The sequence below is a fragment of the Chiloscyllium plagiosum genome, chromosome 13, assembly GCF_004010195.1.
Source record: "Chiloscyllium plagiosum isolate BGI_BamShark_2017 chromosome 13, ASM401019v2, whole genome shotgun sequence".
Taxonomy (NCBI): domain Eukaryota; kingdom Metazoa; phylum Chordata; class Chondrichthyes; order Orectolobiformes; family Hemiscylliidae; genus Chiloscyllium; species Chiloscyllium plagiosum.
Window position 1 is genome coordinate 57,977,867 of NC_057722.1, and position 25,185 is coordinate 58,003,051.

General features: G+C 42.7%; 1 protein-coding gene across 11 annotated transcripts in view; it reads left to right on the forward strand.

The window, feature by feature from the left end:
• The window catches only part of LOC122556090 (LIM domain containing preferred translocation partner in lipoma), a 376,029-nt gene that overhangs the window by 92,553 nt on the left and 258,291 nt on the right, over positions 1-25,185 (forward strand). For 10 of the 11 annotated variants that reach the window (XM_043702536.1, XM_043702544.1, XM_043702540.1 and 7 more), the window contains 2 exons: positions 5,596-5,668; positions 5,780-5,819. The gene's annotated coding sequence lies outside the window, so the exon portion shown is untranslated. The remainder of the gene's footprint in view (positions 1-5,595; positions 5,669-5,779; positions 5,820-25,185) is intronic. The other variant, XM_043702535.1, reaches the window with a different exon arrangement.

The window sequence follows — 25,185 nt, forward strand, 5'->3', positions numbered from 1 at the left end:
TAGCGAGGGCATGGTGCTGTATTTCAGGAATATTTGTGTTTAAGAAGCACAACATCACAGGTGACCTGTGTAAAGGGCAGGTTCCTTATGTTTGAAGGCAGCCTCAGAGGGCTTTAAACTTGAACTTAGTTTGCTTGCAATTTGTCAAGGGGTGGAGGACTTGTAACGAGTGCAATAGCCACTCAAGAATTTTTCCTCTGAGAAGGAAAGAAACAGTCTTGTGTTTCTGTAGCTCATTTTGTGACTACTGGGTAGCTCAAAGCTTGTTACAGTACTTTTTTGAATATATTGTACATTGTTGTCATGTAGGGAACGTGGTGACCAATTTGCACACAGCAATATCTTAAGAGTCAACAATGTGAAATTAACCAGGTAATCTCTTATGTTTTATTGAATAATACATGTTGACCAGGACACTAGGGTTAGGGTTAGTGTTACTTTTTATGACAACTTGAAAAGGTAGATGGAGCCTGATTTTTACATGTTATCCAAAAGACCCTGTAGTATGACACAACAAAATATGGAATTCTAATCAAAGGTTGTTGACCTGAAATGTTAACTCTGTTTTTCTCTCCATGGATATCACCAGACCTGAGTATTTGCAGCATTTTCTGTTTGATTTCAGATTTACAGCTTCTTTCACAGTAGTTTGCTATTTTACAGATTATGGGGTTTGGGATGCCAAGTGGGGCTGAATACAGGGTGCGTACTGGAGACAAGGCAACAGTGAGAGAAATAAGCTTCTCCCAAAGTCTGGAATGATTGTGGAGAATAGGATGTTGCCTATATTTTAAGCTATCCTCCCCAAGCTGCCTTCTTCATGCTCCTCACTCCACCTGATACCCCTTCCCTGCACTCCTTGCTTTTACTCTATTCCAAGGGTTAAAACAAACCTGAAAATAAGCTAAAAAATTCCCCTTTTTGTGGATTGAAGATTAAAGTCTGAATCAATAATTAAGGTTTGGCCGTATTGTACACTACCAATTGATGGGAGAGCTCCATAGTTTGGAGCTCACTTTAGCTTCCAAAAGGCCCCTCCACTCCTGATTTCAATGCAGCCTTGTTCCAAACATGCCCAAATGACTGATCTCAAAAAGGAAGGTAAGAGTGACAGCTGTTGACATCAAGGCACCAAGTGTGGCATTAAGGAGCAAAATTGGAGTCAGTGGGAATCGGGGGATAACTCTCCACTGGTTGGAGTCATACCTGGTACAAAGGAAGGTGATTGTGATTGTTGGAGGTCAATCATTTAAAGCGCTGGACATTACTACGGAGGTGGTGGTGTACTGGTAATGTCACTGGAATTGAAAACTGGTCTTAGTGATGGTGACCCTGAAACTATCATTGGTTGTTGTAAAAACCCATCTTTCTTTTAGAAAAGGACATCTGCCATTTTTACCTGGTCTGGCCCAGATGTGATTCCAGATCCACTATGAGCAATTCAAGCGCAATTAGAGATGGGCAATAAATGGAATGCCTACAACTTATTTATAAACATTTGTGCTTTCGGTTAGCAAATTCTGGTGAAATTTAACCTTTTGAAAAGTTTGGTGGATTTTGAACAAGCTGTGATGATGGGATTTCCCCTCCCACAGTTAGTGATTATCAAGTATATGAACAAGTTCAGACCTGTCCAGTTCAAAATTCTCTTCAGCTCTGTAATTGAAGGTAGTTAATGATGGCAGTCAGTCTCTCCTTAGCTCCACACCCAGCTTCACTGATCCTGCAAACTACATGGACACTGCTTCATTTGGCAAACCAGGAGCATGTGCATTCCTTAGGACAATTACATGCTATTAACACAATGGCAGCAAGCAAGCACTTAAGCATCTTTCACAACCATGACATATCCCAAATTCCTCACGGCCAGTCAAATAATATTGAAATATGGGAGTGTGTTGGTGGAAAAGCACAGCAGGTCAGGCAGCAACACACTCTCAACTCTGATGATGCTGCCTGTCCTGCTGTGCTTTTCCAGCAACACACTCTCAACTCTGATCTCCAGCATCAGCAGACCTCACTGTCTCCTAATATTGAAATGTGGCCATTGTTCTAATATAAGAAACAGAACAATGAATTTGTGCACAGCAAATTCCTACAAGCAGTCATATGATAAAAATCAAGTTGAGTTGCTTTGGGTGTAGGTGACAGGAGAACTATGACTGAGACTCATGAAAAACTCCCTTGCTCCTCTTTATATTAGTGCCATGTGTTTTTTTTTACTGAAGAAGCCAGTACAATTTGAAAGGCAGCACCTCCAATGGGGCTACCTCAGCTAGCACACAAATGTAGCAGGCAATCAGGAAGGCCGATGGAACTTATTTCAAAGGAGTTGGAGTGTAAGAGTAGGGAAGTATTATTGCAATGGTGCAATGAGCTCTTGAGACCACATCTGGAGTACCGTGAGCAGTTTTGGATCCCTTATTTGAGAACAAATATTATTCCTTTGGAGGCAGTTGACTAAGATGATCCCTGGGATGGAAGGATTATCTGGGGATTAAAGGTTAAACAGATTGAGACTCTACTCAAGGAGTTTAGAAGAATGAGAGGGATCTCTCTGAAACATGTATGTTTCTTAAGGGGTTTGACAAGGTAAATACGGAGAGGATGTTTCCCCTCATGGGAGAGTCTAGGACCAAAGGGCGTAGTCTCAGAATAAAGGGGTGCAAAGATGAGCAGAAATTTCTTCCCAGAGGGTGGTAGGTCTTTGGAGTTCTTTTGCCACACAGAGCTGTGGGAGCAGAGACTTGTAGATTCTTCAGGCTAAAAACGATTCTTAATCGGGAATCAAGGTTTATTGGGTTATGGGAAAAGGAAAGGAAAATGGACGTGAGCAGTATTGGATCAGCCTTGATGCTGTTGAATGGTGGAGCAGGCTTGAGGGGCCGAATTGCCTACTCTAGTTCCTAGTTCTTATGGTCTTATAGTATGCGCCCTCTAACTGTGCAGCAGTTCTTCAGTATTGTCCCTCTGTCAGTGCAGCACTCCCTCAGTACGAATCCACCAATAGTGCAGCATTCCCTTGGAAATAGCCACTGACATATCGGCAATCCATCTGTACTGGTGCTTATAGTGTTGGTCTGAAATGTGTGTTGAGAATGGTTCTTGAACACACAACTTCCTTTCTTTTGGGGTGAATGTGCTTTTCGCTGAGCTAACCTGATCCCAATCTGTTGTTCATTTTCCACTGCCACAATCTACATTTCTCTTACAGCAAGAAAAGTCAATGCTGCTCAAGTCTATAACCAGACTGTAAAGGTGAATCTAGTGACGCTGTAGTGTCTGATAGACTGGCTGCTTCGAACTCAGAACAAACCCTTCATTGGCCCTGCACTGATCAATGCTGCTACTTTCAGAATAAACACTCACTATTACTAACAGCCACATCAGCACTATTTACATATTTTCTTTGTCAAAGAGCTGTGTCAAGTAATTCTGGCTGCAGATTCTCGTTCAAGGAGGATAGTCCCTAAACCCCAGCTGAGTGTAAGCACAGCTGCCACCCTGACCAGGTTTCATAGCTGAACTATGCCAGGATCTGCACATCTGTCCTATGCTGGAATAAAAACAGAAATGCTGCAAATACTCAGTAATTCAGTCATCATTTGTAGAGAGACAAACAAAGTTTGTAAGAACCTCTAATATTAACTCTGATTGTCTCTCCACAATCACTGCCAGTTTCCCCAGCATGTTTTGTTTTATTTCAGATTTCGAGCAGTAATTTGCTTTCTACTCCTGTAACACACTGCACCCTCCCGCTGTCTCAGTTATGTCGGGGCATCCTGGCCAGACGAAGCAACACTGGCTTGGGTGTACCCTAATCACGCCTTGTACCAGGTTGCATCGGCACTTGTATTCTGATACTCTGGGCCTTTGTTCCTCTGGGAAAGAGGCCCATTTCAACTTTGTTTGTATAGTTTGCACAACTGCTTCCAAGGAGTAATTGAACTATGTGTCGGTAGATGATTGGCCAACTTTGAGTCCATTAAACCCACAAATTTGTGTAAGTAAAAAGGTTTTGTTTCTAATCAGAAATGATCTATTAGAAATAATCTAGCAGTCAGAATCAAGAAGCCAATTCTGTGTTTATGATATTAGTCATAATGAAAACTCTCTGATTCCTCCTCATCGGTAAAGAATTATAACAATAAAACAGACACTTTTATATTTAGTTTTCTGGGAATTTTACCAGAGTTTTGAGACTGTTCTGTATTTCTGCTGATTATCAAACAAACCACAAAACCAGTGTCCTAACCCATCAAGGGTTTGTGAAAACTCCAGAACCTTCAGTGGAGCATTGAAATAAACGATTATTCAGAAGATAAGGATAGTTCTGGCTGGTAATCTGGCCAGTAATTACTGTGAATCCAAAGGTGATCTTGAGAAGGAGGTAGTGAGCTGCCCTCTTGAATCACTGCAGTCTGTGTGGTATAGGTGGACCCACAGTGCTGTTAAGAAGTGAGTTCTGGGATTTTGCCCCAGCGAGGGGAGGGGAGGGGAGCTTGTAGTTGGTGTTGTTCCCTGTGTCTGCTGCCATTGTCCTTCTAGATGGAAGAGGTTGTTGGTTTTGAAGATGCTGTCGAATGAGCCATGGTGAATTCCTTCGGTGCATCTTGTAGATGGTATACATTGCTGCTACCATGCTTTGGTATTTCAGAGACAGAATGTTTTCGGTGCTGCTTTGGTTACCAGTTAAGTGGGCCACTTTGTATGAGATTGTGTCAAATTTTCTGAGTTCTGTTGGAGCTGCACCCATCCAGGCATGTGGGTATTATTCCATCACATTCCTGAGTTGCACCTTGTAGATGTTGGATTAGCTTTGGGAGTCAGGAGGTGAATTATTTGCTGCAGGATTCCTATTTTAAAAAAATTCATAAATTCCTGCCCTTGTATGGATGGTCTGTTCAGTTTCTGGTCAATGGTAACCCCCAAGATATTGCTGTTGACAATTCTGAGATGGTAATGCCATTGAATGTATAATGATCATAGTGAAAATGCAATATCAATATTCTACTTTCTGAGAATGTAATGGATTAATAATGGTTTTCAAAAGGACACTGCTGACCTAAAATGGCTGTGCGATCACCTGACAAGCCTCAGCAATTCTCATCTAGTATGCAAAACCAATTGCCTCAGAATTATAATTTTAATCAGGAGACGCTGAAACTCCATTGTTAAACACAAGAGCATAAATTTTGGTCAGACAGAGTGCAGCCATGTACTCTTCTGCTCAGAGTTTTATTCCAACTCTCCCACGTGGCCAACTCACCCCCATCCCCACTGATTACTTGTTCGCCATATCCCACTGTCATGACGCTGGGTAATGCACAGGAAATCAAACCCCACTATGCCCAGGGTCACCACAAATGTGAAAACATTTATTCAAAGTATCCAAGGTCCCCTCTTTACCTAAAGGATGAACTCAGGTTTAAAGAAAACACTCATCAGGATTTTGTACTGACCAAGAAAATAACTTTATTACAAACAACTTCTCTTTAACCAATAGCATGAGGATAGGTGAATTGCTAACATATATCTGTACAGCTTAAACTCTATCTGTTCTTAAATTCTTCCCCTTTCCCACATCCCATACAGACAGATTCACAAAAACAAACAAGACACAAGGTGGAAGAAAAAAAAAATCAGGGAAACATATTTTGAGGAGTTGGTGAGTCATTTTGCTTCCTTTTAGTTTTTTGCTGTTAATACAAGCCTATTTGAACACTGAATGCTTTCTTTAATTCACTGTTTGAGAATATGTCTTTCATTCTCTTTGAAGAAATTTGGTTCTTCTTTCAGCGGGGGACTTTCACAGAGAGGTGAGTAGAAGCTATCTGTTACTGATGATTTTCTGGTATGTCTAAACATGAAAGAGATTGTTTAATGCTTTCTTTTTGAGGGTAGGTGTGTTCTGCATTGGCTCCACACGAGGCATGGTCCCCTGGCCAGGAGCCAAGCTAAAGGTTGTCAAGCAATTGTACCTCAGTTTGAAACATCGGCTCTGTCGTGTCTGCTTTTGCTCTCACCATTCCAGGAAAATGCAATATTGTAAACCACTCTCAAAGCTCTCCAGTAAACAAGATTTAAAAAAAAACAGAAAAAGTGTCTCTTTTTACTGTCTCCTTGGTTTAAGACATTTTCAGAGTGTAGCAATGTTTTCTTTAAGCCAAGCAGCCACTGGGAGGTTTCATGGACACCTACCACACGCACACATCAGGGGACCATGCAATTGGAGATCCGTGTAGCAGGAAAACGTAGTTGCAGATTGATATCCTGAAAATGCCCCTATTAATCCAACTCAGACCCCTGAATTCATTAAGAGAACCCGTTCGATGCTAATACACTATCCTGAATACATGGGTTCTTGTCTTATGTGCTGTATACAAAGAACAAAGAAAATTTACAACCCAGGAACAGGCCCTTTGGCCCTCCAAATCTGAGCCGATCCAAATCCACTGTCTAAACCTATCGCCCAATTCCGAAGCATCTGTATCCCTCTGCTCCCCACCTACCCATGCATCTGTCCAGACGCATCTTAAATGAATCTACCGTGCCTGCCGCTACTACCTCTGCTGGCAACGAGTTCCAGGCACCTACCACACTCTGTGTAAAGTACTTTCCACATGTATCCCCCTTAAACTTTCCACCTCTCACCTTGAACGCATGACGTCTCATTATTGAATCGTTCACCCTGGGAAAAAGCTTATCTGTATCTACTCCGTCTATACTCTTCATGATTTTGTAGACCTCAATCAGGTCCCCCCATAACCTTTTTTTTCTAATGAAAACAATCCTAATCTATTCAACTCTCTTCATAGCTAGCACCTTCCATACCAGGCAACATCCTCGTAAACCTTCTCTGCAACCTCTCCAAAGCGTCCACATCTTTTGGTAATGTGGCGACCAGAACTATACACAGTATTCTAAATGCAGCCGAACCAATGTCTTGTACAATTTTAATATGATCTGTCAGCTCTTATACTCAATACCCGTCCGATGAAGGCAAGCATACCATATGCCTTCTTGACCACACTATCCACCTGAGCAGTCACCTTCAGGGTACAATGAACTTGAACTCCCAGATCTCTCTGCTCACCAACTTTTCCCAAGGCTCTTCTGTTTACAATATAGTTCACTCTAGAATTAGACTTTTCAAAATGCATCACCTCACACTTGCCTGGATTGAACTCCATCTGCCACTTCTCTGCCCAACTCTCCAATCTATCTATATTATTCTGTATTCTCTGACAGTCCGTTATGCTTTCTGCTACTCCACCAATCTTCATGTCATCTGCAAACTTACTTATCAGACCAACAATGCCCTCTTCCAGAATCATGTATGTATATCACAAACAACAGTGGCCCCAGCAATGATCGCTGTGGAACACCACTGGTCACCTTTCTCCATTTCGATAAAGTCCCTTCAAGTATTACTCTCTGTCTTCTGTTGCACAACCAGTTCTTTATCTACCTAGCTAGAACACCCTGCACACCATGTGACTTCACTTTCTCCATTAGTTTACCATGGGGAATGTTATCAAATGCCTTACTAAAATCCATGTATTTGACAACCGCAGGCCTTCCTTCATCTATCAACTTGGTCACTTCCTTAAAGAACTCTATTAAGTTGGTAAGGCACGATCTCCCCCACACAAAATCATGTTGCCTATTACTGATAAGCCCATTCTATTCCAAATATAAATCGATTTTATCCCTCAGTTCCTTCTCTCGTAACTTTCTCACCACTGACGTCAAGTTCACTGGTCTGTAGGATAAATAGACAAAGTCTTTTCCCTGGGGTGGGGGAGTCCAGAACTAGAGGGCATAGGTTTAGGGTGAGAGGGGAAAGATATAAAAGAGACCTAAGGGGCAACTTTTTCACACACTGGGTGGTACATGTATGGAATAAGCTGCCAGAGGGAGTGGTGGAGGCTGGTACAATTGCAACATTTAAAAGGCATTTGGATGGGTATATGAATAGGAAGGGTTTGGAGGCATATGGGCCGGGTGCTGGCAGATGGGACTAGATTGGGTTGGAATATCTGGTCGACATGGATGGCTTGGACCGAAGAGTCTGTTTCCATGCTGTACATCTCTATGATTCTATGGCTGTGTACACTTCCCTTTTCATTTTGGCTAGTCACACGATTTCTCCTGTCATCCACGGTTCATGAATCTTGCCTTTCCTATCCCTTGTTTTCAAAGGGACATGCCTATCCTGCACTATCTTCAACCTAACTTTGAAAGCCTCCCACATATCGAATATGGACTTCCCTTCAAATAGCTGCTCCCAATCCACATTTCCCAGCTCCTGCTGAATTTTGATATAATTGGTCTTGGCCCAGTTTAGTACTCTTCCCTTAGGACCACTCTCATCTTTGTCTATGAATATTCTAAAACTTACAGAATTGTTGTCACTATTCCCAAAGAAATCCCCCGCTGCAACTTCCATCACCTGGTCTGGCTCATTCCCCAACACCAGGTCCAATATGGCTCCTTCCCGTGTTGAACTATTGACATACTGCTCTAGAAAACTTTCCAGGATGCTCCTTACAAATTCTGCCCCATCCAGATCTCTGACACTAAGTGTGTCTCAGTGTTGAGAAAATTAAAATCTCTGATCACCACCACCATTTTGACTTTACATCTTTCCATAATCTGTTTACCTATTTGTTCTTCTACCCAACACTCACTGTTGGGACAACAATGTAACTGCATCCTACTTATTTCTCAGCTCGACCCATAATGCCTCACTGCTCAAGCCCTCCATAGTGTCCTCCTTTAGCACAGCCGTGATATCATCCCTGACCAGCAATGCAACTCCTCCCCTCCTTTTACTTCCTTCCCTGTCCTGTCTGAAGCATCTATATCCTGGGATATTTAGTTGCCAATCATGCCCTTCCTTCAACCAAGTCTCTGTGATTACAATAATGTCATACTCCCAGGCACCAATCCAAGCCCTAAGTTAATCTCCCTTACCTACTATACTCCTTGCATTAAAGTATATGTACTTTAGGCTGCCAGTTTTTTTGTGTTCATCTGCTCTCTGCCTACTCTTCCCCTTGGTAATGCTAACTTCTTGATCCTTACAGTCTACTAGTTTTCTCTTCTGGTTCCCAGCCCCCTGCCACATCAGTTTAAAACCTCCCCAACTGCTGCAGCAAAAACTCCCCCAAGGACATTACTTCCAGTCTGATTGAGGTGTAGACTGTCCGATTTATAATAGTCCCACCTTCCCCAGAACAGGTCCCAATGTCCAACAAATCTGAACCCCTCCCTCCTACGTCATCCCTCAAGCCATCTGTTCATCCTGACTATTCTTTCATTTCTACCCTGGCTAGCCTGTGGCACTGGTAGCAATCCTGAGGTCACTACCATTGAGGTCCTCCTCTTTAACTTCTCTCCTAGCTCCCTGAATTCTGCTTTCAGGACCACATCTCGTTTTTTACTTTATCCATTGGTGCCTATGTGCACCATGACAACTGGCTGTTCACCCTCCCCTTTCAGAATGCTCTGCAGCCGATCGGTGACATCCCTAACCCGAGCACCCGGGGGGCAACATACCATCTGGGAGTCTTGTTTTTGACCACAGAACCGCCTACCTACTCCCTTTACAATAGAATCCCCTATGACTATGGCCCTATGAGTCTTTTTCCCGCCCTTCTGAACAGCAGTGCCCACCACGGTGCCATGATCCTGGCAATTGCTGCCCTCCCCTGCTGAGTCATCTCCCCCAACAGTATCCAAAATGGTATACCTGTTTTGGAGGGAGATGACCGCAAGGGACACCCGCCCTGCCTTCCTACTCTTTCTCTGCCTTTTGGCCACCCATTCACTGTCTCCCTCAGTAATTATAATCTGCGGTGTGACCAGTTCACTAAACGTGCTGTCCACGACCTCCTCAGCATTGCGGATGCTCCACAGTGAGTCCATCTGCAACTCCAAGACCGTCATGAGATCAAACAACAGCTACAGCTGGACACACTTTTTGCAAGTGTAAGAGTCAGGGATGTCAGCCACTTCTTCCCTGAGCTCCCATGTCAGGCAAGAGGCACATGCCATGGGTCTGAGGTCCCCTGCCATTGTAAGCCTTAGCTTTATATCACCTAACTAAAACCAAGCAATCCACTTAAATATATTAAAGAAACAAATACCCTTACCTTACAGAGTCCTGTTCTTCTGGTTAGCGGAGAGGGGGAGTTGGAGGGAGTTCTACAGATGTAGTCTCGGGTTTAGCTGCTGCCCAAATTTATCCTGAGTCCTTACCTTCCTGGCAATCCTTCTTGTCTCCAGCGTCATCTCTGCTCTGTCTCCCGCTGCTCCTAGACAGGAAAAACGTATCTTAACTAACGCTTTTTAGAAATCCAAACATATTACATCTATAATTCCCCTTTATCTATCCTATTTAATACATCCTCAGAGACCTGTAATATATTTGTCAGGCTTAATTTCCACTTGATGAAGCCATGCTGACTCTGCTTGATTACCTGATGTATTTCTAAATGTTCTGTTATTACATCCTTTGTAATAGACTCTAACATCTTCCCAATTACAAATGTGGCATCGGTCTCACTTGCCACTTTACAACCCAAGCTTGAATTATGTCTGGGTATTGATGCAGGCGCAAATTGTATCAGAGGAGTTGTGAGTGGAGTGACTTGTTAGACCCACTTCAAAGAGCATTTCACAGTCAATACTAAGTGCAGATTTGGAGTCACTAACTGTCCTGGATTATGTGCAAAATTGATTGTCTACTTTCTCTTCCTGATGATGAACCACCTTGTTGAGCTGATGCTGTTGTAGTGAAGTCACTTCCACATTGGTATTACATCAGTTTTAACGTCTGGAGGTATCTATATATTTTCCTGGTCTTCATAACTTCCTTCAGTGTTACAGTCCTCTGAAATCTCTGCCCTGCTCTAATTCCACACATTGCTGATGTTAGTAGAATCATCATTACCTGACTGAACTCTAAACTCTGGAATTCCCTTCCTAAATTTGCTCTCTCTGCTATTGTGTCCTTCTTTAAGCTGGAAGAGAAAGTGAGGGCTGCAGATGCTGGAGATCAGAGCTGAAAATGTGTTGCTGGAAAAGCGCCGCAGGTCAGGCAGCATCCAAGGAACAGGAGAATTGACGTTCCTGAAGAAGGACTTATGCCCGAAACATCGATTCTCCTGTTCCTTGGATGCTGCCTGACCTGCTGCGCTTTTCCAGCAACACATTTTCAGCTCCTTCTTTAAGCTGCCCACTATTGAAGTATGTAATGTACCGGCCTGTTATAAGCAGCGGGAGCAACATTTGTTTGGATTAACCATCTAATTATTGGGACAGCAATTTAAAATGACTCACTCTGCTCTGTCCTTAATGCATTTTTTTTAAATCTCAACTGGTGTTGGCTATCTTATTTCATGAATACAATGTCATTAATCAGCAGTTTTCATGGTACTTGGTCAAACAATTCACCAAAAATTTAGGGACAATGTTTACTACATTCCCTTCACCAAATAGGAAGCCTCCTGCTAAATGCTACTCAATCCTCTCTCAGCTGATGAATCAGTACACCGCCATGCTGAACACCACTTCAAGGAAGCATTGAGAATGGCAAGGACACAGAATATACTCTGGGTCCAGAATGCCAATGTCTATGACCAAGAGTGACTCAGTAACATTGCTACTGACTGAGCTAGCTGAGACCTAAAGATCATAATTAATCAACTTGGCCTAAGACAGGTGGTGAGGGAACATATGAGGGTAAAACATGTTTGACATCATCTTCACAGATGCATCTGTCCATGACAGTATTAGTAAGGGTGACCTCTGCACACTACTTGTAGAGATGAAGTCCAATCTTCACATTTATGATAACTTCTCTTGTATTATATAGTGCAACAACTGGGCTGGATGGGAATGATGTTGAAATGATCTAGCAACTGAGATGCTGTGGGGCATCTGCGAGCAGAATTTCATTCAACAACATGTTCCTACTGTGCCATTTACATCAAGCATGGAGATTAGCCTGGTTCAATAAGGAGTCCAGGAGTTAGCGGGTTTCAACGAAACGTCTGAAAATGAACCTTCCAGCTCAGCGAGCAAACTTACATCATGAGTGCAGGAGTGCATTCCAGGAGCAGCACGAGGCAGATCTAAAGATGCACTAGCAATATGGTGAAGCTACAAAACAGGACTGTTTGTGCCCCCAGTAATTTCTCGAAGTTTCATTAAAATATTTAGAGCAGTAATGACATTTATTTTCAATCAAGTGACATTTCCTTATCTCAAACTGATCCTCTTGGCTTCTTCTGTTTCACATTTCCTCCCACTTATCAGTTTCTGTGTCAATTTCACACAAAGTGATGACTTTCAAGTGTTAGTTCACTGAGACTGCTCAATAACCTCTCAAGCTGTATATTGGACAGTACTTTGGGAGAAAGTGACTTTTCCAGTGGAGCAATTATCAGCTCTTTAATTACTGAATGACCAATGGTGAATTTGCAACAAAGAAGTATCCTATTGGTTCAGTATCTAGGCCTGGGTGTGAGGCCACTTTGTCCTGATTGTATTGTGAGGCTGTTCTCCCAGATCATGATGGTATACACTAGACCCTGACACTCTGATTCCTTCAGCCTGAACCCCTCCCTACACTCTGACCCCCCCAACTCTCTCTGAGCTTCTCACCCTGACCTTCACACTTTGACACCCTTTTGCTCTGACTCCCTCATCCTGACTTCTCCCACACTCTGACACCACGCCCCCCTCATTCTGATCCACCTCTGTCTCTGACCACCTCAACTTGACATCCCTGCGTCATTGTGTCTAAGGCAACTGACAATGTGCTTGAGCAGGTCCACATGTTTGTGTCATGGGGCAAACTCAAAACAGAGCAGATTCAGACTGAAGAGTTGGGGAATTCCAACAGATAGTTCACAGAATGATCAAATAATGCAGCAAAGATCAGTGTTTTTGACCAATCATGCCTATACTGACCATCTGAGAATACAGTCCGTGCTGATACAACATGACAGTTACGTTTCCATGTGATCCCATGTTATAAGAAAATTGTGTAATAGCAGCACCATTTAAACCAATGGGACTAGAATCACATTGTAGCCAGTACAGGTCAGGAAAGTTCATGTTCTACAAATAATAGTCTCAATTCTTCAATCGTGTTATAGCCAAGTCACATGGAAGAAAGGTGTGTTATATCAGAACCGACTGTATGTGATGTTTTTGGACCATCCCTTTGCTCCTTCACCATCAGTTTATAAATTTCTTCGTTATCCAATTTACCTTTATTTTTGCTCAATTATTAGAATAAAATTGATGTGAAATGGTTTGAACCAATCGTGTGTCCTGGAAAAAAAAGGATTCCTGCTGTAAACAGATATTGGTGGTGGTGAGGGTCTTGCAGTGCAGGGGTTCTCTTTATCTCTAGCCCAGAAGATGAATTTCAAGTCTCACCTGACCCAGAGGTGTCATAACATGTTCAAACAGGTTGACTGAAACAACACTAGAGATGGTGTGTTTATGAAACTCTAGAGACAGAGCCTAACAAACTGTAAAAGAATATGAGTGTTTACCTATGTTTTGTCAGTGTGCTATACGGTACCATGTTGTCTGTCTCGTGGTGTGCTGATATTTATAGAGTAAGAGTGTTGTTTTGCAAGCATTAATTGGATCATCCTTTGTTGTTGCACAGTTGGTGTGGGTGGCGTAAATGTCTAGTCATTTGTTTTCCTGTATTGGATTGGGCTAGTTATCTCCACACTGACCCTCATTGTGTTCTGCTTGGTGAAGTAACGGTCTGTTATCACTGGACTGTTAATCCAGTGACTGAGGTAATGTTCTAGGAATCAGGTTCGAATCCCACCACAGATGGTGAAGTTTAAATTCAATAAAAATCTAGAATTAAGAGTCTAGTGATGACCACGAGTCCATTGTTGATTGTCGGAAAAACCCATCTGGTTCGCTCATGTTCTTTAGGGAAGGAAATTGCCATCCTTGCCCAGTTGGGCTTACATGTGATTCCAGACACACAGCAATGTAGTTAACTTCTAACTGCCTTCTGATAGTTGGGGATGGGCAATAAATACTGACCTAGCCGTGAATGAAAAGAAAACTCCTTAGTTCACCCCTCTTACCATTCACAGTCACTCGTATGCACGCTCTCACTTTGTATGCATGCTCACTGTCTCTTACTCATGAGATCTGTCTCGTCCGTATTTTCTCTCCAATGCACTGACACACGTTGTCTTTTTCTCATATGCACTCACTCTCAGATGCCACTCACTTACTCACACACATGTTCTCTCTCATTCATACCAAGTCTCCCAGCCCCTCTCTTGCACATATGCACCCACTCTCACATGGAACCCACCATCACATGAGCACCAACTCTCTCACACACATCCCTTCTCACATGCGCACCCACACTCACATGCCCAACCTCTCACGAGCACACATATATTCTTGCACATCCACACACACTCTCTTGCATACCCACTCTCTCTCATACAGACTTGCTCTCACACATGCATACAAACACTCTTGCATGTGCATATTTGCTCTCTCGCACCCATCCATTCTATTGCATGTGCACAGCCACTTTTTCATGTGCACCCACCCTCTTGCTTCTCACACACCCACCCACCCATCCACATACACAGACACACGCACGCACACACACACGCACGCACGCATACACAAACACACACATTTTCTGTCACATGGACTGTGATAATGGATGGGTGATTTATTTACAACAATAGGACGATTTTTTCAGAATTCGTATTGTTAACTAGTGTAATGTAAGTGTTGGTCTATTTATGTGAAGAGTTTAAAACTTAACTGGGTCAGTCTTTCTGGAACCATGATTTTATACCAATAGGTGTCACAGAGTAGATGATTGAAAGCCTCCTGTACTGTTAATGGAGGTTTGTTTATATTGTGAGGTGTTAAAACCAAAGAAAGAAAATAATGAATGACATTAGGTTATTCTTGAATTTAGAATATTCAAGGATTGATTTTAGCTTAGAAAAATCCCACAGATTGGAAATCGTTTGGGTGTTTTAAAGAGACCTGATGGAAGCCTATAAGACCACAAAACAGAAGTAGGTCATTCAGCCCATTGAGGTGAACGTGAAGACTGCAGACGATGGAGATCAGAGTCAAGAGCATGGTGCTGGCAAAGCACAGCATATCAGGCAGCATCCAAGGAGCAGGAGTGTCAATGTTTCAGGCATAAAGCCTTCATCAGGAATGAGGCTGTGAGCCGAGGAGTTGGTGAGGTAAATGGGGGGATGGTTTGTGGCTGGGGGGAAGATAGCTGAGAGTGCGATAGGTAGTTGGAAGTATGGGTAATTGTTATAGGTCAGAGAGGAGGGTGGAGCTGATAGGTGGGAAGGAAGATGGACAGGTAGGACAGATCATGAGCGTAGTGCCGAATTGGAAGGTTGGATCTGGGATAAAGTAGGGGGAGAGGAAATGAGGGAACTGATGGAATCCATGTTTCCATGTTGATGCCAAGGGGTTGGAGGGTCCTGAGGCAAAAGTCCTGGTCCAGGCGTCCAGTGGTTAGGGAGTGGCGATGGAGGAGGTTCAGGACCTGCATGTCCTTGACAGAGTGGGAGGGGGAGTTGAAGTGTTCAGCCAAGGGGTGTCGGGGTTGGTTGGTGCAGGTGTCCCAGAGATGTTCTTTGAAGCGCTCTGCGAGTAGGCATCTTGTGTTCCCCAATGTAGAGAAGACCGCATTGGGAGCAATGGATACAATAAATGATGTGTGGAAGTGCTGGTGAAACTTTGGATATGGAAGGCTCGTTTGGGGCCTTGGACAGAGGTGAGGGGGGAATGTGGGCACAGGTTTTGCAATTCCTGCAATGGCAGGGGAAGATGCTGGGAGGGGAGGGTGAGTTGGGGGGGGCATGGACCTGATAAGGGAGTTGCGGAGGGAATGGTCTTTACGGAAAGCGGATAGGTGTGGGGAGGGAAATATATCTCTGGTGGTGGGGTCCATTTGTAGGTGTTGGAAATGGCGGAGGATGATGCAACGTATACGGAGGTTGGTGGGGTGGGTGGGGAGTTCTGTCGTTGTGGTTGGTGGGGTTCGAGGGTGGAAGTATGGAGTATGGATGAGATGCGCTGGAGGGCATCATCAACCACGAGAGAGGGGAACTTGCAATGTTTAAAGAAAGAGGTCATTTGGTGTGTTCTGTGGTGGAGCTGGGCATCTTGGGACCTGTGGGTCTACCTACACCAAATGGACTGCAGATGTTCAAGAAGGCAGCTCACCACTACCTTTTCAAGGGCAATTAAGGATGGGCAATAAATGCAAGCATAGCCAATGACAACCACACCCCTTGAATAAAGTTTTAGAAAAATAATCAACCTGATAAATCAGAATAAAATCATCATTTTCAAATAAAGATCAGTACTGAGGGAGTGCTGCACACTCAGAAGGTCAGTACTGAGGGACTGCTGCACTGTCAGAGGGTCAGTACTGAGGTAGTGCTGCACTCTCAGAAGGTCAATACTGAGGGAGTGCTGAATTGTCGGTGGGTCAGTACTGAGGGTATTGCATTTTTTAAAGAAAGAGGCCCTCAGGTGTGTTCTGTGGTGTAACTGGTCCTCACGGGAGCAGATGCAGCAGAGGTGAGGAGTTGGGAATGAGGGATAGCATTTTTACAGGAGGAGGTGTAGTCCAGGCAGCTGTGGAAGTCAGTGGGTTTGTAGAAGATGTCAGTATTGATTTGGTCACTGTTGATGGAGATGGAGAGGTCCAGGAAGGGGAGTAAGGTGTCTGAGATGGTCAGGTAAATTTTCGGTCGGGGTGGAATGTGTTGATGAAGCTGATGAACTGTTCAACCTTCTTGTGGTGGCACCGATGCAGTCATCAATGTAGCGGAGGAAGAGGTGGGGAATGATGCTGGTGTAACTGCGAAAGATGGACTATTCCACAACCGACAAAGAGATAGGCATAGCTGGGGCCCATGCGGGTGCCCGTGGCTGCCTCTTTCGTCTGAAGGAAGTAGGAAGATTCAAAGGAGAAATTATTGAGGGTGAGGACCAGTTCAGCCGAAGTGTCAGTGGAAGGGTACTGGTGGGGGTGTCGGGAGAGGAAGAAATGGAGGGCTCGAGCCCCCTGGTCATATGGAGGTCTTTAGGGATTGGATGCCCATGGTGAAGATGAGGCATTGGTGGCCAGGGAAATGAAAGTCTTGGAAGAAGTAGAAGGCATGGGTGGTGTCCCGAGTTCTTGGACCGAGGGATAGAACAATATCAAGGTATGTGGAGATGAGTTCAGTGGGGCTGAGATGATGGGTCAGCTGGGGTAGTTTGGTGGGGCAGGAGCAGGCCTAGATAATGGGTCTACTCCACCATTCGTTGAGATCATGGGTGATCTGATAACCCTCAACTCCACTTTCCTGCTTTATCTCCATAATCTTTGGTTCCCTTAAGGATTTGAAATTGGTCTATCTCATCTTAATGATCTAGCATCACCAGTCCTCTGCAGTAAAGAATTCTACAGATTTGTGATTCTCTTAGAGGAAACAATTCTCCACATCTTAGTCTTCAATTGGTGACTGCTTACTCTGAGACTGAGCCCTCTTGTCTAAGACTTACTCACAACGGGAAACAACCTCTCAGCAGCTAAGAATCTTATGTATTTTAATAAGGTCTACTTGCATTCTTCAAACTCTGATAGGTTCAGAATCGACCTGCTCAGCCTCTCCTCAAGAAAACCCCTCCATACTTGAAATCCATCTAGTGAACCTTCTCTGGACTGTCTTCGGTGCCAGTATGTCTTTCCTGCGATAAGATGTCTAAAGTTGTTCACAATATTCTAGGTATGGCCTAACTAGTACATTAAGTTTTAGAAAGACTTCCCTATTATACTCCATTCCTGGTAAAATAAAGGCCAACATTCTATTTGCCTTCCCTATTACCAGCTGAACTTCACTGCTAGCTTCCTGTGATTCATGCATTTGTTCTTCCAAATCCTCCTCTGCTGCAAGGCAGATGTTTGTGTAGCATCCAGTGGAAAAACAGAGATTGTTCAGAGCAGCTATGGGACTAAATTACTTCAGTGAAAGAGCTTAGTTTGTGAAACTTCCAAACCACGAGTATTTTGTTGTAAATCTGCAGAGTGTTAAAATACTGGGAAAGTCTAAGATCTCAATTGTGTAAATATTCCAGGAAAGAGGCTTCACACCTCACAACAATTGAATTTATTGTCACATGTACCGAGGCACAGTGAAACGCTTTGTCTTGTGAGCAATACAGGCAGATCACAGAGTTAAGTAGCATAGTTGAGTAAATAATAGGTAAACAGTGACAAAAGCAACAACACAGGTACAGGCAAATGTTAAGAGTTTGTGAGTCCATTCAGTATTCTAATAACAGTATGGTAGAAACTGTTTTGAAACCAGCAAATGCGTGTATTCAGGCTTCTGTACCTTCTCCCCGATGGTAGAGGTTGCAGAAAAACATTGCCAGGGTGGGATGGATCTTTGAGAATGCTGGCGGCCTTTTCCTTGACAGTGGGCGTGGTAGATGGATTCTATAGATGGGAGGATGGCCTTTGTGATTGTCTGGGCTGAGTTCACCACTCTGTAACTCCGATCTTGAATGGTACAGTTGTCAACCGGGTAGTGATACATCCAGACAGAATGCTCTTGATGGCGCACCCCTAAATGTTGAGAAGGGTATTCGCTGTCACGTCAAATTTCCTCAGCTGCCTGAGGAAGAAGAGACATTGTAGGGCCTTTGTAACGAGTGGTTCAATTCAATTCAGTTCAATTCAATTCAATTCAGTTAAGTTCAATAAATTTTAAAAAAGCACCAATCCAGATTTCATTCTGGGACCTGACCTGCCCAGTATTAACATCAGCTGGATCATAAGAAGGCATATTCTCACATGCACTCTCTCTTGCACACACCCTCCCTCTCTTGCACATACAAACTCAGCCATGCAAATCTACACTCTCCTTAATGTAGACACTCTCTCACATTGTCTCCTCCTCACGCTCTCCCCACCTCATACTCTCTGTCTCACAATGGCATACATGTATCAGGGTGAAAAGAGTCTTATAATTCAGAACTTGATCCCACTTCCCAGGTCAGGTCTTCCCAGGGTATAATTTGGACATTCGAGATTTCTGGTGGAGGCCTTTAACCATGTGTCAGGTGTGGCAGGATAGCATCTTGTGCTTGGCGTTGGCAAGTGGATGTCTGGCTGGTGGATTTGGCAGGAGGCCTGATCAGGACACAGGCTGAGCCACATGCCCCCATCACTCTCTCAGGGCCACCAGCAGCTCTTTCCCCCACTCCACTCTGCTCAGTTCTTACAGGTTCATTCCACATCTGTCCCCTCATACAATGTATTTCTCTAACAGAGTAGGTCACATTGACATGCATTACATGGGAGCAAAGCACCAGAACTGTTAAAGCTAAAATAATTGCAATGCTGGAAACACTCAGCAAGCATAGCATATCTTGCAATCAGAATCTGTTAATGTATCAGGTTTGTGACCTTTCATTAAGCTGATTCATTCATAACTGATTAAATCAGTTTGAAAAATATTCTTTAACTCTTTTCATAAACATTTCTTATTTTAAGGAATGACTTTGAATTCATGACTGGAATCTATTTGGACTTCCTGAAATTTTCATTTTCCGTTGCATGATGTTGTTGACATAAAAGTGTGGAGAATTGAAGATTGGGACTAATTGATGCTGTGTTCCTCTGTAGTGACCTACTTACAGAGTTCTAATGGCTCAGTTGTTATGACGACTGACATATTAGTTCTACCTGGGCATTATTGGTAGAGTTTTTTTTTAGAAAAACCTGATTCTGTTTGCAGTGTTTTGAAAAAAGCAGAGAGAGTGATGTTGCTGGGATCTGCTTTCCAGCATGTTATTATTTCTGAAGTGAAAAGTTTCAAGAATTTAGCACATTTTGAAAGTGAAATACAGTCTTGGGTTGCAGAACAAGTTTGGTGTGTGTGCTATCAGATCGACGCAATACGTCACAGTGCTGACCAACAAACGGAAACTGGTTCTATTCCTGTTCTGCTTTGTCACTTCTGCCAGTTCTCAGTTCAACCTCTTTACTTGAAAAAAAATTGTGTTTTTATTGTTATGTTTTCCACCCCTAGTTAATTCCGTCAGCCAGTAAAGTTCACAGGAAAGAATTGCATTTCTATAGCACCTGTAACACATTAAAGAATCCTCAGGTGCTTTGCAGGAACCTTGTTAAACAAAATTTGATACATGCCTCATGTGGTGTTAAATCCGCAGGTGACCAAACATTTTGTCAGAGATCAGTTTCAATTAGGAACTTAAATGAGGAGAGGGAGTGAGAGAGACAGAACAGTTTAAGGAGAAAATTCCAGAACCAAGGGCCCAGCCAACTAAAGAAAAAGTTGTCTCTTAATGGAGTAAAGTGCAGGTTTGGGTGTTGCACATGAGATCATAAGAAATAGGAGCAGAAGAAGGCCTTTCAGCTTCAGGAATGATGAAATGAAAGCATTTGAAGAAGCTAGTGAATATTTTAAAATTGCAGCATTGGTAGACTGGACACAAATATAGGTCAGTGAAATTATGAGTAATGGGTGAATTTGACACAGTTAATTTTCAAGACTAGAAGAAACCTGCAGAATACTTAATGTCAAATTAGTATTTTAATTGTAACAGTACTTCTCTACATGCAAGAGTTCTGGTTATTCTTTCCCCATGTAAGACTTGAACAAAATAAAAACTTCTCATTTTGGGAAATGCTCCGTGTGGCTGTCCATTTATGAACAAAACAGGCTTGTGGGTATACATACAAATTTTGTCAAGTGTCTGGTTTTGTGTCTTGTTTACAGTCAGACAATGTGAAGGTCTACTCGGGAATTTTTTTTGGAGTTGAGAAAGGACACTTGCATCTCGTGGGCTCAATCTTATTCAAACAGTAAACGCTCACATTCCTTGAAATTTGCCTGTTTTAATTTCAGCTTCCATCACTGAAAAGAACAGCTTCCTAATGACTTTATTCCATGAAATAGTGCATGATTTAGGATTCAAATTTCAGAGCAGCGTCATAACTGTGTGTACGCATACATAAATGCTAAAGTTTTGAAACAAGTATTTTGAGTGGCAGTCCTGGGGTTGACTTTTGATTGGATAATGTTTTTGTGAGGTTGAAGCATGTGCTTGATTTGAGCTGAAATGGAATAAAAGAAAAAAAAGACAAAAATTAGTCCAAATAATTTGATATTTAATATTAAAATCTAAAGTTATTTAATTATTTATGTAATAACATATATATTAGCTACACATATTTCCTCCATCTTGGTTATCCAACATTTATTAATTTGTTGTTGCAAACTGAATACATTGAATCCAATGTTATATGAACCTATAATGAATGAACACTTCACATTGAAATTCTCTGAACCAACTCGGACATCGAAATCACCGAACAATTTGTTCCAATTATTTCATTGCATATTATCACCATATGAATCCTCCTCATCTCCATCATCAGCATCATCCTTGGCAGTAATATTACCATCAATATTTCATAATTTAATTGTCCCAGGTTGCGTTCTGCATATTCAATTTTCTCATTTTAGAAATATTCTTTTGGCAATAATGAAATTGAGTTCATTCCACAGGTCTGTGACTCATTGATGTAAAGTTGTTAGTGATGGTACTCTCAAATGTCTGCCCTTATTGAATGTTTTTGCCTTATCCAACATCCGTTGTTCCCCTCTTTCAATTGTGTCCTTAAAGGATCTTTTTGTGTCCACGTCCAGATAAGATTACATAGTTGGCAAAGTGGGGTTGGATAATCATGGCTCACTTTTTCTGTTTGCAAAGTCCTCTCTGACTCAAATTTCGCAGTTCTTTCATTCCTTTCTTGCAACCGTTTTCATCCATCCAACTTTTCTTGTGTACATGGATGACAACACCTTTCCGAAATTTCTTTGTGCGGAAGGCATTTTGCAAGAATATTATCATTTGTGTCATCTGTCATACTGATGGAGCCACTATAAGCTGCTTGCTTGTCATGACTTGTCATCTTGGAGAAAGTGAGGACTGCAGATGCCGAAGAGTCAGAGTCAAAAAATGTGGTGCTGGAAATACACAGCATGTCAGGCTGCATCCAAAGAGCAGGAACTTGTAATCTATGCCAGGAAATTTTTTTCAAGTTTGGTGCAGATAAAAGTTTTGTTGCTGATTTATTAAAGACCATTGGGTTTTTTTAGGGCAGCACAGTGGCTCAGTGGGTAGCATTGCTACCTCACAGCGCCAGGGACCCGGGTTCGATTCTGTGTGGAGTTTGCACGTTCTCCCCAGGTGCTCCGGTTTCCTCCCACAATCACAAAGATGTGCAGTTTGGCGGAATTGGCCGTGCTAAATTGCCCATAGTGTTCAGGGATGTATAGATTAGATGCATTAGTCAGGGGTAAATTTAGGGTAGGAGGTTGGGTTACTCTTCGGAGGGTCGGTATGGACCTGTTGGGCTGAAGGACCTGTTTCCACACTGTAGGGATCCTAATTCTAATTCATCAGTGGTTTGCATTAAAAACAAATCAGCATGCATTCTGATATTGGATAATAAATAGTTGAAATTTGGTGATTTTATTATTGGGGTCATGAGACAAATGTTGCAAAATGTTCAGTGTTTTTTTTAGAGAACTAAATCATGACTATTGAACACAACTTATTGCAGGCCTCAATTTCTGAAATATTGTCTTTCTTCACTTCTCTGACGGCATTGAGTTGTACCTATCTGTAGGTGATGAACAACTATTTTCGACATGGTCACTTACGCAATGCAGCACTTTTTGCTTGAACTTGTTGTTTTTCCCAAAGGCATTGTAATAGTTCATGAGGTACATAAGTCTCAAAAAATGCTTGGCAAATTCAGAAATTCACCAAGGCTCCTCAGACTGCCCTCTCCAGATTCATGATCCCTTCTACCTAGAAGCTCAAGGACAGCAGATAGGTGGGATTAGCACCACCTGCAAGTTCCTCTCCAATCCACTTAGTATCCTGACTTGGATATATATCACCATTTTTTCGGTGCCACTGGATCAAAGTGCTGTAGCAGCCTCCCTAACAACATCATGGCCATACCTAGATTCCCAAGAACTACTGGGATTCAAGAAAGCAACTCAACATCACCTTCTCCAGGGCAATTGGGGATGGTCAGGAAATGGTGGCCCAGTTAGTGACATCCAGCTCCGGGTGAAAAATTCCTTTTTAAAAAAAAAGTCCTTCAGAATTGGAATAGAGAAAATCTAAAGGTTCCTTCAAATGTCTTTAAATAAACAAATCCTAAGAATTGTGTAATTTAATGTGAAATTTATACAGCTGAGAAACATTAATTGCATATTTTTTCCTTAATCAACTTGTTTGATGCATATTCATGACAGGATGCTGGTTGTGCACTTTTGAGGAAAAATCTGGGATCCTGTGGCACTGTGGCAATGTCCCTATCCTGGGCTAGAAGGTTCTATCTGCCACAGAGGTGTGTCACAATATATCTGAATAGGTTGATTAAAAGATATTCAAAGAGAAATTTAGCAACATCAATGGGAGGTTCTAGATTCAGGAACATGATGTTTCACTTTGTGGAAAAAAATCTAATACTACTAAGGATTCAGGTCTTTTCCTTTACTTATGGCCTTTCAGAAATTCACTGTAATTACTGGGGTTTACTTCGTACTTAAAGCACATTTTGTTCCTGGAAATTTGACTTTTATCTGAGGCACATGAAAAAAAAAACTTTCTTAACCTTTGTCATAGATTGGCAGAAAACTGATTTAGATATGCCTCACGATTTTGTCATAGAGATGTACAGCACGGAAACAGACCTTTTGGTCCAACTCGTCCATTCTGACCAGATATCCCAACCCAATCTAGTCCGACCTGCCAACACCCGGCCCATATCCCTCCAAACCCTTCCTATTCATGTGCCCATCCAGATGCCTTTTAAATGTTGCAATTGTACTAGCCTCCACCACTTCCTCTGGCAGCTCATTCCATATGTGCACCACCCTCTGAGTGAAAAAGTTGCCCCTTAGGTCTCTTTTATATCTTTCCCCTCTCACCCTAAACCTATGCCCTCTAGTTCTGGACTCGCTTACCCCAGAGAAAAGACTTTGTCTATTTATCCTATCCATGCCCCTCATGATTTTATAAACTTCTACAAGGTCACCCATCAGCCTCCAACACTCCAGGGAAAACAGCCCCAGCCTATTCAACCTCTCCCTATAGCTCAAATCCTCCAACCATGGCAACATTCTTGTAAATCTTTTCTGAACCCTTCTCCCCATACCCTCATCTGCTGGCCCTATATCAATGGTCCTTTCCTCCCTATTGTCACAGAAACAATTCCTCAGTCAGGGTGACTTAATGACATGGTTCCCCTTACTTCTGCTGTGTTCCATCTCCAACCACCCCCTCTTGGGGTCATAGAATCCTTACAAAGCAGGAAGTAGCCAGTTGGTCTGCATGGACCTTCTGAAGAGCATCCCACACAGACCCAGCTCCCTTCTCTGTATTTCCCATGGCTAATCCACCTAACCTGCACATCCCAAGACACTATTGACAATTTAACATAGCCAATACACCTAACCTGCACATATTTGGACTGTGGGAGGAAACTGGAACACCTGGTGGAAACTACGCAAACATAAGGAGAACATGTAAACTGCAGATAGACAGTGAAGACTGGAATCAAACCTAGGTCCCTCATGCTGTCTGGCAGCAGTGCCACCCACTGAACCACCATGCTGCCCTAGCCATGCTCCAAATGCTGTCAGCAACACAAATGTAACTTGTTCCAGTCCTCTGCATAGCCAAAGGTCTGGACACATCAAACTGGTTGTGGAAGAGGAGGTGCTGGTGGTCTTAAATCACATAAAGATAGATAAAATTCTGCGACTTGATCAGGCATTTCTCAGATCTTTGTGGGGAAGCGAGGAACGAGATTGATAGGCCCCTTTCTGAGATATTTGTATCATCAACAGTCACAGGTGAAGTGCTGGAAGACTGGAGGTTGGCTAATGTAGTGCCATTATTTAAGCAAGGCTGTAAGGAAAAACCAAGTAACTGTAGATCGGTGAGCCTTAAGTCAGTGGTAGGTAAGTTGTTGGAGGGGTTTCTGAGGAACAGGATTTATAAACATTTGGAAAG